Here is an 18,631-nt window from a genome sequence, read left to right on the forward strand (position 1 = left end):
CACCGCCACCCCACCCAACTCCTCTCCACTCCTCTAGGCAGGCGGCGATAGGATTACTTCTGCATGACTGCCCACTCCACAGGGTTCCGAGACCCTCCTGCCTGCAGCAATCTTTAAAATTCCTCCAGCCCAACCTCTCTCCCTTTCTCCCCGCAGTGAATGCTCTGGAGTCTACCGCAGTGTACCTACGGCTGCCGCCGTGCTGCCGCCACCACCAGCACCAGCACCAAGCTGCCGGGGGGCTCGCCTGTGCCCAGGTCCCTTGTGTCCAAAGACCAAGATGGGCCCGTCCTCATGGTGCAGCCCCACAGCCCTCCCTCAGCCCCTCCCCGCCTGGTACTGACCCGATCCCCCCCCCCCACAGTTCCTGCTGGGGTCAGGCATGCCAGCTGTACCAAGGCGTATGGGCACTATGTACAGAACACACCTGGTGGCACCTGGAGTAGCACAACCTGGCTGCTCCATCTCAGCTACGACTCCCTTCCCTCGCTCACCAGTCCCTGATACCCACAGGGTGGCCAGGTGGCTAGGTCAAGTTAGTGTCTGTGACTCCCAAGGGCACAAAAGCGAGCGGTGGATCCTCTGAAGATTCTAAGGCCCCAATGGAGCCAGCAACCCATGGACTTGTTAACTAAGACCTGAGCGATGTTTTGGGGATCCCTCCCACAGCAATACAGCTGCTTCCTTTTAGGACTTGGGGGTCAGGGAAGTCCTCTATGAGCCTTCTCTCAGCAAGAGCTACCAGGGACCCTCAGGAGAGAAGTGCGTGGGGGGGGCTGTAATACTCATACTCGGTCCCCCCCACCCCCAGTCTCCCCTTCCCTAAGCAGGCAGAAGCAGCTCCGGCTCTAAATCACTCCCCTCACGCTGCCCTCTGAGGCGGATTCTGTGCATCTGTAATTAGGGGGTGGAACAGATGGTGGAGATCCCTGTTTAAAATCATGCATCCAGTAAAGTAACCTTCACTGTCGGAACTGACTCCCAGGGAGACCAAGCCCCACAGCCTAGATCTGTGGGGGCTCACCACTCTCCCCATCCCTTTTCCCAAAGCCCTGACCCTCTCAGGTATGGAGGGGAACCTGGCAGGGTTCAGATGCGGGAGTAACTTCTCCAACCCCCCACTCCCACCCCGACTTGCATACCAGAGCCCAGGCAAAGCTAGGTACTCAAAGAGTTCTTGGCTGAGAGTCCAGGGTGACCAGGTGCCAAATGGCTCTGCCTAGTCCCCAAAGAGGCTCAACACCCCAACGCTTAGGCCAGAGTGTCCATAGCCCAGGACCTGGGGGGCAGCCTCACTGTCCAGGAATGAAAAGGCCTGGGGCAGTGAGGGCTGGAGATGGCTCCCCAAGCAGGGGAGGCTCTGGGAAGTGGAGGAGGCTTAGGGCAGTAGACAGGGAGCAGTGCGTGTGAAAAGGCGAGGCTGTCTGTGGTTAAGGAGCTGAGTGGGGGAGGGCGTGCTGGAATGTGTGGCTGGTGGGAGTGAGGGCTGCAGAAGAAATGAGGCTGAGGTGGGGTGTGTGACAGGGTGTCATGGGGTGCTGGGGAAGCTGAAAAGCTCCATGTGAGCACGAAGGGGCGAATGGGTCAGGGCGGTGACTAGGCAAGGCTGTGCATGTTGTAGGCAAGCAGAGTGTGTTTGGAGAAAGGTGTAGGAGTGTCCTTGTGCCTTTCCAGGGTTGAGGCTAGAATCAGAGCTGGGCTAAGTCTAGGGGGCTGCCAGGGCAAAAGCAGGCTTGCTTGTGGGAGTGTGAGAGCCTAGGAGGAGTGTGAATACATGCACACGCACGCTGGGGAGGGGATGAGAAGCTGTGAGGACCTCTGGAGGTCCACAAGAGCTGAAGCTTTGTCTGTGAATCTGAGATAAATGTGGACACAAGGAGCCTCGACTGCATGTGTGCGTTGCGTGTGCTCGTGAAAAGGAGAAGGGGTCCCTGCCTGTCTGTAGACTGCCAGGCTTTAGCTGGGGGTAGACGTCTGTTTGAGGGGAGATGCTGGCTGTGAAATCTGTGCACGCGTACAGGTATGCAGGCTATAAGCAGGTCTTGGGTGTTAGCTGGTGAGGTGTTGGGCTTAGAGAAGGTTCCGACGCGCTTGAGAGCGTGGTAGAGGCTGTGTGTGTTGGGGTGTCTAGGAGTCTTAAGAATTAAGGTTTGGTTGCGTGCTGGAAGTTTGCTGTGCTTGGAAAGAAGACATAGCAGTATCTCTGGACAGGTTGCGGTGAATGGAACAGGAAATGGATGAAGAGGCAGGTGTAGGGGCTAAAGAGGGGCAGTGGGTTGGGTGGTTGTGCAGGAGCTACTGTATTGGGGTAAGGAAAGTTGTATCTGGGGTGGTGCCAGTAGCCTTAGAACTAGGCTCCGGGAGGGCAAGCACGGGTCCCTGGGATCAGAGGTGCTGGGTCTATAGAGCGCCGGAGTGGGAGGGCCCCAGGAGCATAAACAGGCTGGCAGCATTTGGGGAGGTGTTGCAACTGCAAGCATAGCTGTGTGGTATCTGTATTTGGGGGTGTGCTGGCTGTGGACATGTGAGACAGTTGGCTATCAAGGAGGTGTTGAGTGGCTGTGTGTAGTTTGGGGGCCGCGTTTGTAGGTATGCTCAGCAGTTATGTGGTGCTGTCGGAGCTCTGAGCATACAAGTGGGGCACTTGCATATTTTGGAGGTACTGGGGGCTTCAGTTAGGGGCCCTGTGCTCAGAGAGCTATTTGGGAACTGTATGGTAGGAGGAAGGGAGAGTCCTAGCCTCAGAGGACTGGCCCCCCACATCCTCTGCTTTGGGTACCCTTCCTGGGACCACACTGCTGAGCTAGGCAGGTCCATCTGTCTCCACTTCCACCTAGGCTCCAGAGGCACAGCTACCTCCTCCATCCCCGGGGGCCAGCAATGAATCTCAGCCCACCCGTCTGCCTTCAGATGGTCCAAGCAGAAGCCTCCACAAAGCTGCCTGGAGGGCGTCACTGTGTTTGAAGAGGCGCTGGGGGTGGGGAGAGCCACGAGCTACACAGAAGCAGTCCTTATGGAGGCCTCTTTGAAAACCACTGCCGCCAGGCAAGAGGAAGGAGGAAGCCAGGGGCAGGCATGTCTGTCCCTGGGCTGTCTGCGTGGGTCAGTGCCCAGCTGCAAGCTCCCTGGTGGCCCCTCTCATGTCCTTTATGCTGAGGGTCCCTATCCAGGTAGCACCAAAGGCCTTGAAAACACCCATCCGAGCCAGGAAGGCAGGCACAGCCTGGTACCTGCCGCTATAACCTCACCTATGCACACCCCCAAAGTTCAGACAAACCCCCACACAGTTCCACTGCGCACTCATACCATGTAGCTCATCCTCATGCCCCTGAACCTTTACAGATAGCCACACCGCCTCAAGCTACTTTGTAAAACCCAGTCCAGCCACACACCGTCTTGTGAAGACAACCTGAAGTCAAGGTTTCTTCTTCTTCCTCTGGTACTATTATTACCAGAGGACTATTAGAACTGGTACTATTAGAAACTGAACCTGAGGTCTCGTGCATGCCAGGACAATGTCCCACCACAGCCCCAGCCCCTCTTTACACACCCTCCCTTATAAACATGCATCCACATTGATACCTGCCCAGCCGTTATCACACACACACACACACACACACATACCCCATCATCTCACACGTGCCCAGTCTTTCTCACCTACTCCATGACAGACAGACTCATGCATGTTCATATTTGTATACACACACCCTTCACCAGGTAACTTTTTCCCACTCCCCAGTCCTCCAGACCATCTTGGTGTTCAGGCTATCTCCTGCCTTACCCCTACCAGCCGGGTTAGAGTGGGGGCCCTCTCTGCTCAGGTAGGACTCTCGCCATAGGTGTCACCAGTTTGAGTTGTGACAGCACATCCTGAGACCTCACCACCTGGATAGCTAAGGAGTACAAGCGTTACATGGTTAAGAAAAAGAATGGCTGTAAGGCTCAAAGCACCAAGTCACAAAGTGTGTCTCTGTGTACAGGTGGCGGTCTAAGGGGTACATTTACACAAAGGAGACATCCTCCAGTGAGTGACGAGCAGGAAGGGACCTTTCCTGAGAGACAAGAGAGCCATACATTTCTCTGTAGAAGAGGGGCCCTCTTCAGGAGGGCCCTCTCAGCAGTCTCCCTTCCACAGAAGAGCAGAGAGGAAGGGGCTCCACAAGGCTTTGCTCTCTCCCTCTCTCCCTGACCTCTTTTAGCAGCTGGAAACTGAGCTGGGGGTGGAAGGAATGGAGACTTGGCTGGCCTGGGGGTTTGGGGAGGGACGAGGCAGAAAACACCCTCCAGATTCTCATCAAATTCCTGTTTGTGGTTTGTAGCCTCCAGTCAGTCTCAGCCTCTCTCTTTTTCTCTCTCTCTCTCTCTCATTCTCTTCCCCCCCTGGGTTTCCCCCTTTCTTTATCTCTTCCTGTTTCTCAGTCTCTCCCCATCTTTCTCTTCCTTTAACCTGTCTCTCCTCAGCCTTTTCCATTTTTCTGACTCCTCTCTCTTGCCAGCACCTCTGTCTGTCCGTCTCTCCCTGTCCCAGTCCATCTGTCCGTCTCTCTCGGTCTGTCTGTGCGTGGGTGTCTCTGTCCATCTGTTCTGCTACCCATCTGTCTGTGTTAGACCTTCTAAAGGTATGTGCTCGCTCTCCCTCTCTCTCTTAAGTCCTCCAGGTCAGCAAAGGCCTCTCCTGGCTCAGAAGGTGGGAAGGGGTATCCTGGCTTCAGTAGCATCTGGGCTAAATGGGGAGCTGAGGCCCCACCAGCTGCAGAAGCAGCCCTTCCCCTGGGCTCCTAGACCACAGACCCCAGAGCAGAAACTAGTGGAAGCAAGGCTGTATTTGCAGCTGAGGCCATATGACCAGGGGTCTCACTTTGCCCTGGCTTCATTGTCCTCCCCTAGGTCTACCTCCCTTATGCCCTCGCCAATGGGAGAGACACAAGGATCCTGGGAGAAAGGCTAGGCCTTAAGGGAAGGAGGGGCTGGGAGCCAGGGCTTCCTGTCAGCTGGGCAGGAGGGGCTCTTTCCCTCCTCCTTTCCAGGCAGTCTCTGGGGACCCCCTCCTTCTCTGGTCCCAGCTCCAGGCACTAGGGGCTATACTGACAGTTCCATGAGGCCATGTCTATCTCCGAACTACCTGTAGGGATAGGGGTGTGAGGAATCACACCAGTGTCTCCCCAGAAAGAGCAGAGGTTGGTTTGGGCCATGTGTGGCACTGGTCCAGTCTAGGCACTGACCATCCTGAGGGCACAAAGCCATGTATCCACCGGTGCTAGACCCACACCTACCCCTCCATACACACACACACACACACACACACACGTTTCCCAGTGCCACTGCCCACTTGAGAGTCCCTACTGCAGTGGCACACACCCAGAGACCGGCTGCCTACCTTGCATTCCCAGCAGGCTCCAACAGTGCCCCAGCACCCAGCCATCACCATCTTGAGGCCTCCCAACATTCTTCCAGGCTGCTGTGTTCACTCCACCCCCTCTCCAGTAGCTCACAGTTCAAGTCCCACATTGACAGAGGGGAAAAAGAAAAAAAAAAAAAAAAACAAGGCGGAAGAGGAAGGCATGGGGAGGACACTATCATCCTCCTGAGACCCTGGGGTCAGATGAGCAATGAGGCTCATCAGAGGAGTTGCAGAAGGGACAGAAGATGGCTCCTTCCTGACCCACCTCAGGCAAAGTCCATATTGGCTGCACCCTGCAGTGCCACTGGGCTGGGGCCAGGGGCTGGCTGCCTCCCTCCCCAGCTCTCCTTGCCCCTGGCTGGGCTCTCTCTCTCCCCCTCTCCCCCTTCAGAGCAGCCCTCCCTGCCCTCTCCCTCCGAGCTCTGGCTCTCACATCCTCAGCTCTTGGAAGCCTGACTCACTGTTTCCCCTCCTCTCTCCCCTCCCTCCCTCACTCTCCTGGCAGCAGTGCCTCCCCCTCCCCTGAGGGGGCTCTGGCCACAAGGGTGCTTGCCTGCTCTTCTCCTCAGGCTCCAGGCCCCCACTGTGCCCAGAAGGCCCCCTGCAGCTGATCTAGCTCTCTAGCTACAGAGAGGTAGGATACAAGAGCCTGTGTCCCAGGCTAGCTTTCCCACACTGTGACTCTGGGCTGGTGGCTCCCCTCCTAGATTTGGATTTCTTCTGTTAAGCATGAGGTTTTGGGGGTGGTTCCCAGTGGAAGATGACAGCCATCTTTGGGGTGCTAAAGTCCCCCACTTTTATTACATGGGTGTCTCCTAACACAGGGTACCTGCCAACCTGTGGAGTGTTCTACCTAGTCCAGGCCCCGCCCACAGGTCCCAAGAACGCAGCTTAGCTCCCAGACACCTGAGAAGGACGGACAGGGACCACTGCTCTGAGGCTGGAAGCATCAGTCAAGACCCCCAGAATCTCCCCCCAATCCTGTGGGATTCTTCCCTCTTCTCTCTCCCACCTGTCCTCCCTACTTCCCTGAGACAGTTGTATTTATCTTTTCACCAAAAACCAATCCTAGCATGCAATCCTGGCAGCGAGGCCTGCATCCTCGAGTCTGGCCGGCAACAGGATAGAGCAGTGGGGTGTGCCCAGGCTCTCTGAGGTTCCTGGGGCCCACCACTGAGCCCCCAGATCCTGGCATTCCTTGCCTGTTTTCTCTCTCACTCTCTAAAACGGCTTCAGGCTCTGTCTTTCCCTCTCTTCAGCAGCATGTGGCTGTCTGGGTCTCCTCCCCTCCCCACTGCACTCTTTCTCCCTGGGGGGTCGGAGGGATCTGCTGGCATTAGCAACAATATTATCCTCGGTTCATCTAGCAGTTCCCAGCTCCACCACACCTAGGCTTTGCCCCTTCTCTCTGTCCCAGGAGATCCCAGCCACCAGAGACAGAGCTTGGCTCCATCCCATAATAGTGCATCTGCTTGACCTCACCCAGCCAGACCAGAAGGGCCAGGGCATCTGGTACACAGGCATGGCACCCCCTGGTCTTAGGAGGCTGGCAGAAGACATGGAGCTCTCTCATGCTGCCCCCCCCCCGACACACAAGTACCCCTGGGGGGTGGTACAGAGCAAGGAGGGGAAATGACCAAATCCAGGGTTGCTTGGAAAAAAGCCCTGTCCAATGGGGAACAGAAGCATGCTTCAGGCTGGCATCCCTCCGGGGTTCTACCAATGCCCCCAGCAAACAGTCTTCTGCCGGGAACAGTCTGCCCCAGTCACAATCAGCCAGTTGGACCCCCCACCCCTTAACACCCTTCAGAATCCAAGTCTAACCTCTTTCTAACGCAGCAAACAGGAGACCTCTCCCTGCCAACAGCACCTGGTGGGGGGGCTGCCCCCCCCATCACCGAAGGCCCTGTCGCTTGGGCTGGGGAACAGTATGAAATAACCCTGGAAGCCTCACACACTGAAACTGAGAAACTAAACCGTTCACCCGCATTAGCTGGGGGCGCCAGGGGCTCCCTGACCCCGTGACCTTGTTTCAGAGCCCCCCCAGCCCAACAACCATAATAAACAGCAAACTCTTTCTGTATGACAACAGATCTCTCCAAGCCCAACAGCTTGTTCCGTCACTACCTCAGCCATAGATCACATTAAAAACTCACAGAGGGCAACTTAAACACATCACATTTGTTTCTCTCTATATTATTTCAAAAGTAACGGCATTAAAAATGGATTTTAGTACAGAAAATAAATATCAGCACGTGGGCCTGGAGCCCAGGCGGAGAAGAAAGCCCACCAGGGGGATGTCCCTGAGGGCCTCAGGCACAACTTAGGCACTGGCCAGGGAGGTGGCTGAATGGTCAAACTGCACCCTGGGGACAACTGGGGAGGGGGCAATCTCTGCCCTACCTGGGCACCTGCTCCAATGCCAGACCAGGCGGGGGATGAGTCACAGGGTTGGGTTGATGCCCACGGCCTCCTAAAGCTCATACCCTCACTAGTCACCGCCACCTCTGAAGGGTGGGCGCTCAGGGGCCAGAAGTTCACCAGTCCCTGGGGTTTACTCCAACTTCTGACACAGGGGAAACAAATTCAACTTACTACCCAGCTTGATTTTCCGTTACAATAAACATAAATATACATCTGCTCAAAGGAAGCAGATAACAAGTGGCCTGCATGTGCTACCTCGAGGGTCCCTCCACAGCTGAACACCACAGCGAGCCAGCCTGCTCCTCCCGTGCTGGGAGGGGGGTGGACACACTGGTAATCCTTCACTTACAGCCCTGGCTCACACAGCCACACACACCGGGCCACACTGAACAGGAACAAGTCAACAATAGAAACACCCTAAACGCCCCTGGCAGGACTCTGCCCAGGCCTGGGCTCATGCTTCTGCCCTGCCAGCGGCAACAGCAAGAGCCGACAGAATGTGGCCACCCTGACCTGGAGGCAAAGCTTGTCCTCACACCCTGAGCTCAGCCCAGGGAGCTGGGGCCAAGTCCCGCCTGACGCCAACTGGTCCAGCGGGAAACGCCTGCCCGGCCAGACAGGCACAGGCCCCCCAAGGGTCCCTCCTTGTGCTCAGGGACCAGGCTGGTGCAGCCCAGCCCTGCCTCCCAGGGTGACGCCTGGGCCCAAATTCAGCTGGCCCTGCCAGTCAAGCACTGGTGCAGAACCGAGGGCACCAGGCTCAGCCCCTCCCAGCCCAGCCCCAGGGCCCCCAAGCTGGGAGGGAGGGGAGACTCCCCACCCCTCCACATCTGGCCCTGGCCCCTAGGGTCTGCGGTAGAGAATTCCCGCCCCCGCTTCTCTCCCTCCTCCTGCTCTGTGCGATCTGTGCCCGCTGGCCGCCTCAGGGACAGCCCCAGCTCCCGCCTCCGGCCAGCAAGGCCCACATCCTTCCTCCCTCAGCTGGCCCCTTTGCCTGGCAGGAGGCTGGGGGGTCAGACTGCTGGGGAACCCTCCCCCCAGCTCCCATCAGTCCTGTCCCCAGCCCCCAAACTCTAGGTTGCTGTCCCTTTTCCTGTAGAACAGGAAACAAGGTTATTTCCTAGTCTCAGAGCCAGCCCCCTGCCCCTCTGGCTCTGCCCAGGGACCCAGACCCAACCGGAGAAGGCGCCCTCAGCCAGAAAGCAGAGATTGGGCAGCTCACCCCAGCTCCCGACCTAGGGGGCTGACAGCTGTCACTCAGCACCGCACCCCCTGGGGAAGAGGGGACCCGATTCAATCAGAGCCCTAGAGGAAACGTATTGATAGGCGATTATTTATTTATTTATGCAAAAGTGAGCTGACTTTGTTCGCCAGGTAACCGGGCACGCGGCCCAACCCCTCTGGCCAGGCCGCCCCAAATCCCTCCTCGGCCCCACACCCCCTCCGGGTCATTAGGTCCCCGCCCCTCAACTCCCAGAGCGCCAGCGGAACCTTGGGATTTGGGGGCTGGAGGGGAGGGGCTCCTCCCTCCGCAGTCTCCCCTCTTCCCAGCGCCTATCCTAAAATCCAGCCTTGTTCTCCGCTCCCACGGTCCCCCTACATCCCACCCCCCCACATTCTCAGCAAGCTGGAGAGCAAATTGCAGTTTTAAATCCAAAGGCGGAGGGAGGGGGAAGGAGGAGGGGGTGCGCGGCAGCGCTGGGCGCGCACCTCGCCCCCGAGCCGGGGGAGCCGCGGGGCGGCCAGGAAACCCGAGAACCCCCCCTCCCCGCCCCCCCTCCCCGTCCACCTCCCCCTCCCCCTTCCCGGCGCTGCCTGCCAGGCTTCGAGCCGAGCCCAGCCGAGCCGCGGGCCCCGGTGGAAACAAAGACCGATCGCACCGCGGGCACCGCAGCCACGGGGTCCGGCGGACCGGACTGGGGGCACGGGCCCCCCCCCCTCGGTGCGCTGCACAAAAGAGCCTAGCCGGCCGGTCCCCAGCGGCGTCTAGAGCTGGGCAGGAGGCGCTACTTACCGGAGTGCTGGGCTGCCGGCTCCGTGGGTCCGAGCCAGGCGAGGGGTTTCGGGGGGCGTCTATCTTCCGCCGGCGGCAGCGACGCGGGCGCCCGGCTGTTGGGAAGAGGAGTCGTAGAGGAGCCCTGAGCCGCCTGCCGTCGCTGACAGCATGGCTCGCGCCTCGGCTCACATTCTCCGCCGCTAACTCCGCTGGACACGGCCCCCCGCTCCCGCGGCGCCCCCCCACCACGATCACTCCTTCGCTATCTGCGCCCCACTCGCTTCCCCAGCCGCGCACACACTCTCACAGCCCTGGACACCCCCGCCCCCAACCCCCCCAATTGCAAACCTGGGAGGGAAGGCGCCCCGCGTAGTCCTCCTGCTCCTCCTCCGCCGCCCTCCTCCCTCCCGCTCTGTCTGTCTGTCTGTTTGTCTGCCTGTCTCTATTTCTCGCTCTCTCTGCCTTTCTCTGCTCTCCGAGCTGGGTGGGAAAAGGAAATGAGGACAGAAAGCAGACGCTGGCTTTGGGTGGTGGTAGCTGGATTCCCTCTCTCCCTCCCTCCTCCCTCCTCCCCTCCCTCCTCCTGCCTTCTGCTCTCTCCGCTGCGAGCGGGGCTGAGCGCAGCCTGGCGGGTGGCTCGCTCTGCCCGCCCGCCCGCCTGTCTGTCTGTCTGGTCTGCCTCGCTCGCTCCCTCCCTCCGTCTCTCGCCCTCGCCCTGCCTGCCTGCCTGCCGCTCTCCGTCTCCGCCGCCGCCGCCGCTGCCTCTGCGAGCTCGCCTTACCTTCGCTGCTCACCATCCGGAACCCCAGGGGGGAGCGCGCGCAGAGCACGCCGGGACTTGTAGTCTCCGTTCCACCGCTCCGCGCGCTGTGCGGGCGGGGCCGCTTTCGCTGCTCCGACGGCGCGGCCCGGAGCGGACCCCGCGCCTGAGTCTCCCCGTCCGGGATGAGTCCCGTTTCCTCTAGGACTGCCGATCCTCCTTAAGGGTTAGCAACATTCCCGGCGTTCCGAGGCCCCTACTCGGGGCTCTAGCCGCGCCAAGGTTGCGGGTGGTAGCGCAGGGGCGGGGTCTGAGAATGGAATGAGTGGAATAGGGCATCAGGGGGATGAGCCAAAGGGCTGCGACTTTCTGGGGTGTCCCAAGCACGCTGAGAGGGGCCGTGGGGAGAAGAGTGGACCGACACTCTAAATGTGGGGACGTTTTCCCCTTTCGGAAGAGGCTTCTGGCGAGAAAGCCTCCCTGGAAACGCCAAAGCCTCTTCCGCGCTCGGTGACCCTTCGCCTCAAACTCAGCCCTGGACTTAGTTCTTCCAGCGCCTACTTTCTGCTGCCGTCCACGGGCGGCGAGGGCGCAGAAATCCTGGAGAATCCACAAATGCCATGCCTCCTCTCGGATCTGAACGATTGTTTGTAAGCCGAATTCAACAGTTCTCCAGTTCCCGCTGCGGCGTGGGGGCTGGGCTCAGCACTTTCACCTAGCTCCTCTCCAGGTCACATCTGTTCTCCAGCCCCTGGCTCCGGGCCCCCTGCCTTGCCTATCCCACAGATGGGAATGTGCGTCTCTGAGGAAGGCTTTGTTACCCCGGGGAGGTGGCTGGACAGCCCTGAAAGGAGAATTGCCGCGGCTGCCATTTACTGAGCGCCCGGGCACCACAGCTTGAGTCTCCCACAGCCCTCTACGAGACCTTTTTGCTATTTTAGATGGAAGAGTTCTGAAGCCCGGGTGTCCCGATTAGAAAGCGGTGAAGCCGGGACCTGGCTAATTCCAAAGCTCACCCTTGGGCGGTAACAGAGAGTGGCGACCCCCCTGAGTCCTCCCACACCCTTTATGGCTGACCTTTCCCTCTGCCTGTGTGTCCTCCCTTAGCACTTCGGGAGTCAAGGGTTGGCTGAGGTTTGCAGGGGAAACAGATGAATGCATGGCCACTGCCCTGCTGGTTTCATGGCTACTGGCTGGCCCTGAGCTGATGGCGGCTTCATGGCTGTGTCTGACGCTCCTTCGCCCAGTGTCTGCTGGCTTCGTCCACCTTGCTCCGTGTGGGAAGCTTCTCTAGCAATGCTTTTACTCTGCCGTCCACCGGTTTCCGGTGCCTTCTTTGGTCTTGCAGAGGGTAATGGCTAGTCAACATGTGTCAAAAGTAGGTGGTGACATTAGGCTAGCTGCAGAACGTTCTCAATACCTTCTCCAGACAGCCCGCCATTCCTCCCAAACCTCTCCCACAGAACGACTGGAATTTCTCCAGGAGAGGTGAAAGGATCTAAAAACTATACCCAGTCATGTCTGTGTGTCCACCTGGGGGGTGGGAGGGGCTCTGTTTAGGGGCAGCTTCTCTTGCAGACAAAGTAACCCCGGGAATTGGTTGTGGCTACCGTCAGGTATTAATGAAAGCAGTAGGTACTTTAGAGGCCCTCTGCAGCTTCAAATCCCAATCTTTTTAGTGCCTTGCCAAGGCTGTCTCCCCCAGTGCAGACCAAAGAGACGCTGAGGTCCTCACCCCACCCCACCCCGTGTTTAATTCCTCACTCATCCTTGCCACCCTGAGGCTCTAACACAGGATAGGAAGACCCTTACTGTTTGAATTCAATTTAGGGAGAGGATGGGGTAGGGAGGAGGCAGAGAGCCCAGAGAAGATGGGACCAGTTGAAGTTCCGTGGTGAAAGGCAAGTTAGGTAGAATTTTTCAACCTCTCTGCAGAGGTAGTGAGTTGCCCCAGAGTGTTGCAGAGTCCTGGGAACAAAGCACAGCAGAGGTTCCTGGAATTTGGGGACAGGTTTTTCTTATGGAGTCTTTCCAAAGTACGTGGGGGGTTTCCCCCAAAAAAACACAAGTGCAATATTTTGTGGGATGCTGCTGCCATCTAGTGTTCAGTCTTTGTATCTGCATTAGCAACTTGAACTGACTAGACTAGGGTCTCCATCTCTCTGGGCCCAGCTTCCCCACTTTTGTTTCAGTGGAAGCAAAACCTGGTATATTCCGACCCCAGGACATACTGCTGAAATTCCAGATAAAGCTGTGGGTACCTATGGTTTTAGAGGCCATGTAACCTGGGACCCAGACACATCTTATCTTGCTTTTTATTTCTTGTGCGTTAACTTGTCAGAGGTTCAGGTTCCCACGAGTAAAATAGACTCAGGTCGAGATCAACTTAACATACAGAAGTAAAGTGATTTGAAAACTACGCTGGACTTATAATCCCAGCACAGGGGACGTGGAAGCAAGAGGATCAGAAATTCAAGATCATCTGCAGTTATGCAGGTACACAAGGCCAGCCTGGGCTACATGACAGCCTCTCTAGAATTAAAAAAAAAAAAAAAAAGCTTTGAAAACTGGCAAGGTACGGGAGAGATTATCAAGTCATAAAAAGAATGACAAGTTCCTGGGATTTGTGGAAAGGGAGAGGGGTGCTCCCTCTCTGAATACAGAGGCTCTGGGGCTTCTTGAGGGGAGGTCTGGATTGCTAGAGAGTAATTCAGTCTAGGCCATGCAAGAAGAAACTGAGACCTAACGAGCTCTCCTGAACTTTTCTGAGACTCTGAGCTGCAGATCCAAGAACAAGAGGCCCATTGGACTGGAGCCATTTAGGTCCCGGCTTCACTCCTCCTTCGGATGGACCAGCTGGAGCTGGGGCCCAGGAGATCAGGGAAGCAGGAAGCCCCCCTCCAAGTGAAGACTCAGGCCCCCCGGGCCCCCATTAGCCCTCCTTCTGAGCCCAGCCCCTCTCCCCTCCCCTAGGCAAGCCCTCCCACATTCCTCCAGGCAACAGGAAACCCCAGCTGCAGCCCAGACTTCAAACAGCTCCTCCCTCTGGGGCAGGGGGTGTGGGAGGAGAGGCCAGAGGCCACGGGGCAAAGGTCAGCTTTGTTCCTGCCAGAGGTGGTGAGGGACCTGGAGAAGACTGAGGGGGCAGGGTAGGGCCCTTGACAGGCACGCTGCATGTGTGTGAATTCCTGTGCTCACCAGGATGTGCAGGGTCCCTGCTCTCAACCCCCATCTTGGGGTAAATGTGTGTCGTTGGTTTGCCTTCGGTTATCTCTGACTGTTGTCTGTCTGTGAGGGCTTAACCTGGGACACCACAGATGAGTCTGTAGGTGTTATCAAGTGTACTGATGGGCCTGGTTCACAGGCCGGGTCAAGCGATGCGTCCTAGGCCTGTGACCTAGTGTGTTTCTGTCATCCTTCCTCCACGCTGGCCACCAGGGGTTTTCTTCTGAAAAGTCAATTTGGCCTTGTTTACGCCCGCACTCAGAACCCTACAGCGGCTGAACGTGGCGACTCAGGCCTGTAGGCACCGGCACTCAGGAGGCTGGAAGTGAGTTGGAGGCTAACCTAGACTGCACGGTTCCAAGCCGGCCTGGAGCAGCCTGACCCTGCCTCAGAAGCAAAACTAAACAGAAGCTGGAGGCTAGCTCACGGCTCAAGGCTGTTCTTCTGGAGGGCCAGGGTTCCATTCCCAGCATCCACATCAGGCAGCCTGTCACCAAGGGTGACTAGCTCCAGGAGCTGGCAGCTTTTGGCATCCACAGGCACTTCATGTATGTGTACACACACATACACACACGGAGACTTCAAAAAACCCCACAAAACTCTACTTTGTTTTCTGACCCTGTTGCCAAAGGGTTAGAATCTTAGCCAAGTGTATGGCTGCCCAGAACCCTACCTAACTCAGCGTCTTCATTTTTAGGCAATAATCCGCTGGTGAGTTTAGTGAGCTCATCCCTACCTAATCGTACTTCCCAGCAGTTCCATTTCCTGCCTCTGGGTTCACTTAATTCTGTCTCCTTCTTCTTCTTTTTCTTGCTCAGATTTATTTATTATGTATACAGTGTTCTGCCTGCATGTGCGCCTGCACGCCAGAAGAGGGCACCAGATCTCGTGATAGATGGCTGTGAGCCACCACATGGTTGCTGGGAATTGAACTCAGGACCTCTGGAAGAGCAGCCAGTGCTCTTAACCGCTGAACCATCTCTCCTGCCCCTTCTTAAATTAAGTGTGGCACTTTGATACAGGTTTCAAATAGCTCAGGCTAGCCTGAAATCACTGTAGCTGAGGATGTCCTTGAATTCTTGATTCTCCTGCCTCCACCTCCCGAGTGCTGGGATCTCAGGCTGCAGCAGGCGCTTCTCCACACTCCTTTTCTTCCTTTCTCTCTCTCTTTTTTGAAATATATTTCTCTCCAAATACGGGCCCATTCTCACCTTGAATTCGTAAACCTCAGATGCGCTAGCATGTGCCACCATGCCCAATCCCCTCCTTTTTAATCTGCATAAAAACCTATGTGTACGGATGTTTTGCATATATGTGTGAGTGTGCACATACACACACATATATATGCATATACATGTGTGCGTACGTGCATATCACGTGCATGCCTGGTAAGCTCAGAAGAGAGCACTGGTTCCCCTGGAGCTAGAATAACATATGCTTGTAAGCCAGCATTTGGGTTCTGGGATTTGAACCCAGGTCCTCTGGAAGAGCAGCTAATGCTCTTAACTGCTGAGCCGCCTCTCCAGCCCCAGCTGTTTGTCTTGGGTTCTTGTTTTGTTAGTGTCTTTAGACAGTCTTATTGTGTAGCTTATGTAGGCCAAGCTGGCCTGGAACTTAGAATGTAGACCAGTCTGGCCTGGAACTCACAGAGAGCCACCTGCCTCTCTGTCTCCCAGCTTGCTGGAATTAGAGCACTCCACTTGGCTTTTGTGTGTGTGTGTGTGTGTGTGTGTGTGTGTGTGTTTCTTGTTTCCTATAAAAAGTTCCCACCCAAGCCTATTATAGTGGCTCATGCCTTTAATTTCAGCACTTGGGAAGGAGAGGCAGATGGATGTCTGTGAGTTCGAGGCCAGCCTGGTCCTCATTGTGAGTTCTGGGACAGTCGGTCCTATAGAGTGAAACCCTGTCTTGGAAAAAAAGAAAAAGAAAAATTCTCGCCCAGTAAGTTTGGATCCTCTCCTGTTCTCCAGGACACCCAAGCTGTCATTTTCCCTCTCTGAACCCTGAACCCTATTACTTTAAACTTTGTGTACGTTGAGAAAGGGGAACTGGGACCTGACGCCCCACCATCCCACCCAGCAAAGAAAACTTTACTTTATTTTTGGAGGCTAGGTGGCAGCCACTAGGTGGCAGGCGAGCATCACTGCCCGTCCATCCAGGCCATGTGCGTGTTAGGGTGGGCAGGCTGGAGGGAGGCTTCAACTGTGCCAGGAAAACACCCGCAGGAGTGGACGGAGAATTCATCCCGCTCAGTTTTGACGCAGCGGGACGCAGGAAAGTCTCCTCTGATGTGTCCTGGACTCCTAGATGATTTCTTTCTGGCTCTCAGGGGCCATCACCCTTGGCTTCCTGCTTCTGTCTTCTCACCTCCTGTCCTTATTCCACCATCTGTATTCTCGGCCACCTTCTATGTAGCTGCCTGCCTTTGCCTAAATGAGCCTCCCTCTGCTACACCTCTGGGCCTTTGCACACGTTCTTCTTTCCACCAGGATTACCTCATTCTCCTGCTGTTTCATCAGGCCAATTTATTTCACATTCTCCAAGAAATCTCCCCGGGCTCCTTGACTGGCCCTGACTGTGTGTTGGGATTGTTTGCTGTCATTGTTTCCCAGACAAGACCAACCTAATGGAGACAACAATAAACACACGAAAGATAGCTAAACACATGGCAGATGCCTGTAACCCTGGCTCTTGGGAAACAGCAACTGGAGAATTTTGAGTTTGAGGCCAGCCTGGACCACACAGACCAGGTCCGTCTCAAAACAGAAACAACAACAACAAAGAAAAAGAGAGAGCTGAGTCCATCAAAAACTACAAGAAAAACAATGCAAAAACAGGTGTATATAAAATTAACAAGTCATTAGGCTGGGGTTTTATTTATTTTGATGAGAGAGAGAGAGAGAGAGAGAGAGAGAGAGAGAGAGAGAGTGCCTGCACATGTGAGTGTGGGTGCCCTGAGGCCAGAGAGCATGGAATCCCCTGGAACTGTAGTTCCAGGCAGCTGTGAGCCTCCAGGGATGGATGCTAGGACCTGAACCCAGGTCCTCTGCAAGAGCAGGAAGCCCTCTTAAACACTGACCCATCTCTCTGGTCCCAATTCAGTGCAATCAGCAGCATGCATGGGGATTCTCTGGGCCCGTATCTCCATCCATATCCTCCCAGGGTTGGTATTACATTTTGCCACACAGCGCGATCCAAGGGGCATGACAGTGGAAGGCATGAGTCTTAGTGTTCAAACCCAGACTCCATCATCTCACTGTATGACCTTGGGTGAGGGTCAGAGCCTTCATTTCTTTCTTTCTTTTTTGTAAATGGTTCTAACCTCACATTGCCTCGTGGCGAGGATCAAATTAGCCCGTGCAAGTGAAACACCTTGCAATTAGGTGCCTCCCCCGCCCCCCTCCCGCATCAACCTCGGAATAAAATTGCCCTCTGAGTCTTAAGCCAGTAAAATCTACACATCATGGAGGGGAAGAGCCAGGTGGGAGGAGTGAATGAGGCAGGAGGGAGATGGCTCTGAAAACGACTGAAGAGTTCTGCGAGCAGCGGCAGCAAGCTGCAATCAAGGTGACCGGCCTGTAATCTCGGGGAGGCAGGACGAGAGGATGTGATTGAAATGGAGAGAGCTGCGGCTTAATCAATTGCATTGTGCTCTATCTGGAGGGAACAGAAGGCCGGGACTGAAACCGGGGGGTGCCAGCGAGGTTCATCCAGCTGCTCTGGAGGGAATGATGGGGAAACCTGGAGACACGGGGAATGTTCTGGTGGGCTGAAGAGCAGCAAGGGGCCTGGAGAGCTCCAGATGGTTCGGGGCACTGCTGGGCCTTCACGGAAACCACATGGGCCGCGGGCAGCAGGCAGAGCCCCAGGAGGCAGACGAGAATATCCCGGTTCCAGGAAAGGGCTGTGGAGGCTGAGTGCTAAATCCGGGGCCAGAGACTGTCTCAGCACCCCCGATCCGATCCAGCCCTTACTGTGCTGACCACCTTCAAAACCCTGACTTAGGCTGGCCACGGGGGTACATGGCTATGATCCCAGTATCAGGGGAACCGGAGCAGCATAGAGAGAGCCTTCCTCAAAATGAGGGGGAGGTATGATTTTCCTCACGGTGCCTCAGTTTATCAGAACAGCCGCCTGTTTTCCTAGCTTATGTGAGGTTGAAACGGCAGCTTGCCCTTAGCAGGACACTGGGCCCAGAGTCAACACCCTGTAAAGATGACAGTGACAGGCAGCTGACGTGTGTTAAACATTTAGTGCTACTTCACAGATGAGCGAACTGGAGCCTGACGAAATTAAAACCGTGCATAGGCCCGCAGAGCCGGCGAGTGGTAGAGGCAGGGATACTTAACAGCAGGGTCTACGGCCCGGAGCTCGCGCGCCGAACTATTTGCTCCCCGGCAGGAAGAAAGAAACACTGCCTTCTGGCTTGAACATCAGGCTCTCGTGGATTTGGTTGTTAGGAGACCGACCGGTGGCCTCAGAGCCTCGGTGTCCAAGAGTTTGTCTGCAGAGCTAAGGCCACCGACAGCCCTGTGACACCTGGAGTCTTGCCATCTCTTGATTCCATTCAACAGATTCCAGCACAGACCTGGTTACGGGGAACGCTCACCTTGCCCCCTTTCCTTCAGACCCCTCAGTTTGGTGGGGGAGGAGTGGGGCGGGGGACTCCTAGGGAACCCTTCTGCCAATAAGTAGAAACACACACACACACATACACATGCACACACAGGCACTCACATGTACACACACACACACACACACCCCACAGTACACACCCAGAGGCAGTGAAGCCTAGCAAAGAGACCTTGGGCTTTGTGTAGGATCA

Source organism: Meriones unguiculatus, chromosome 3 (assembly GCF_030254825.1).
Source record: "Meriones unguiculatus strain TT.TT164.6M chromosome 3, Bangor_MerUng_6.1, whole genome shotgun sequence".
NCBI lineage: Eukaryota > Metazoa > Chordata > Mammalia > Rodentia > Muridae > Meriones > Meriones unguiculatus.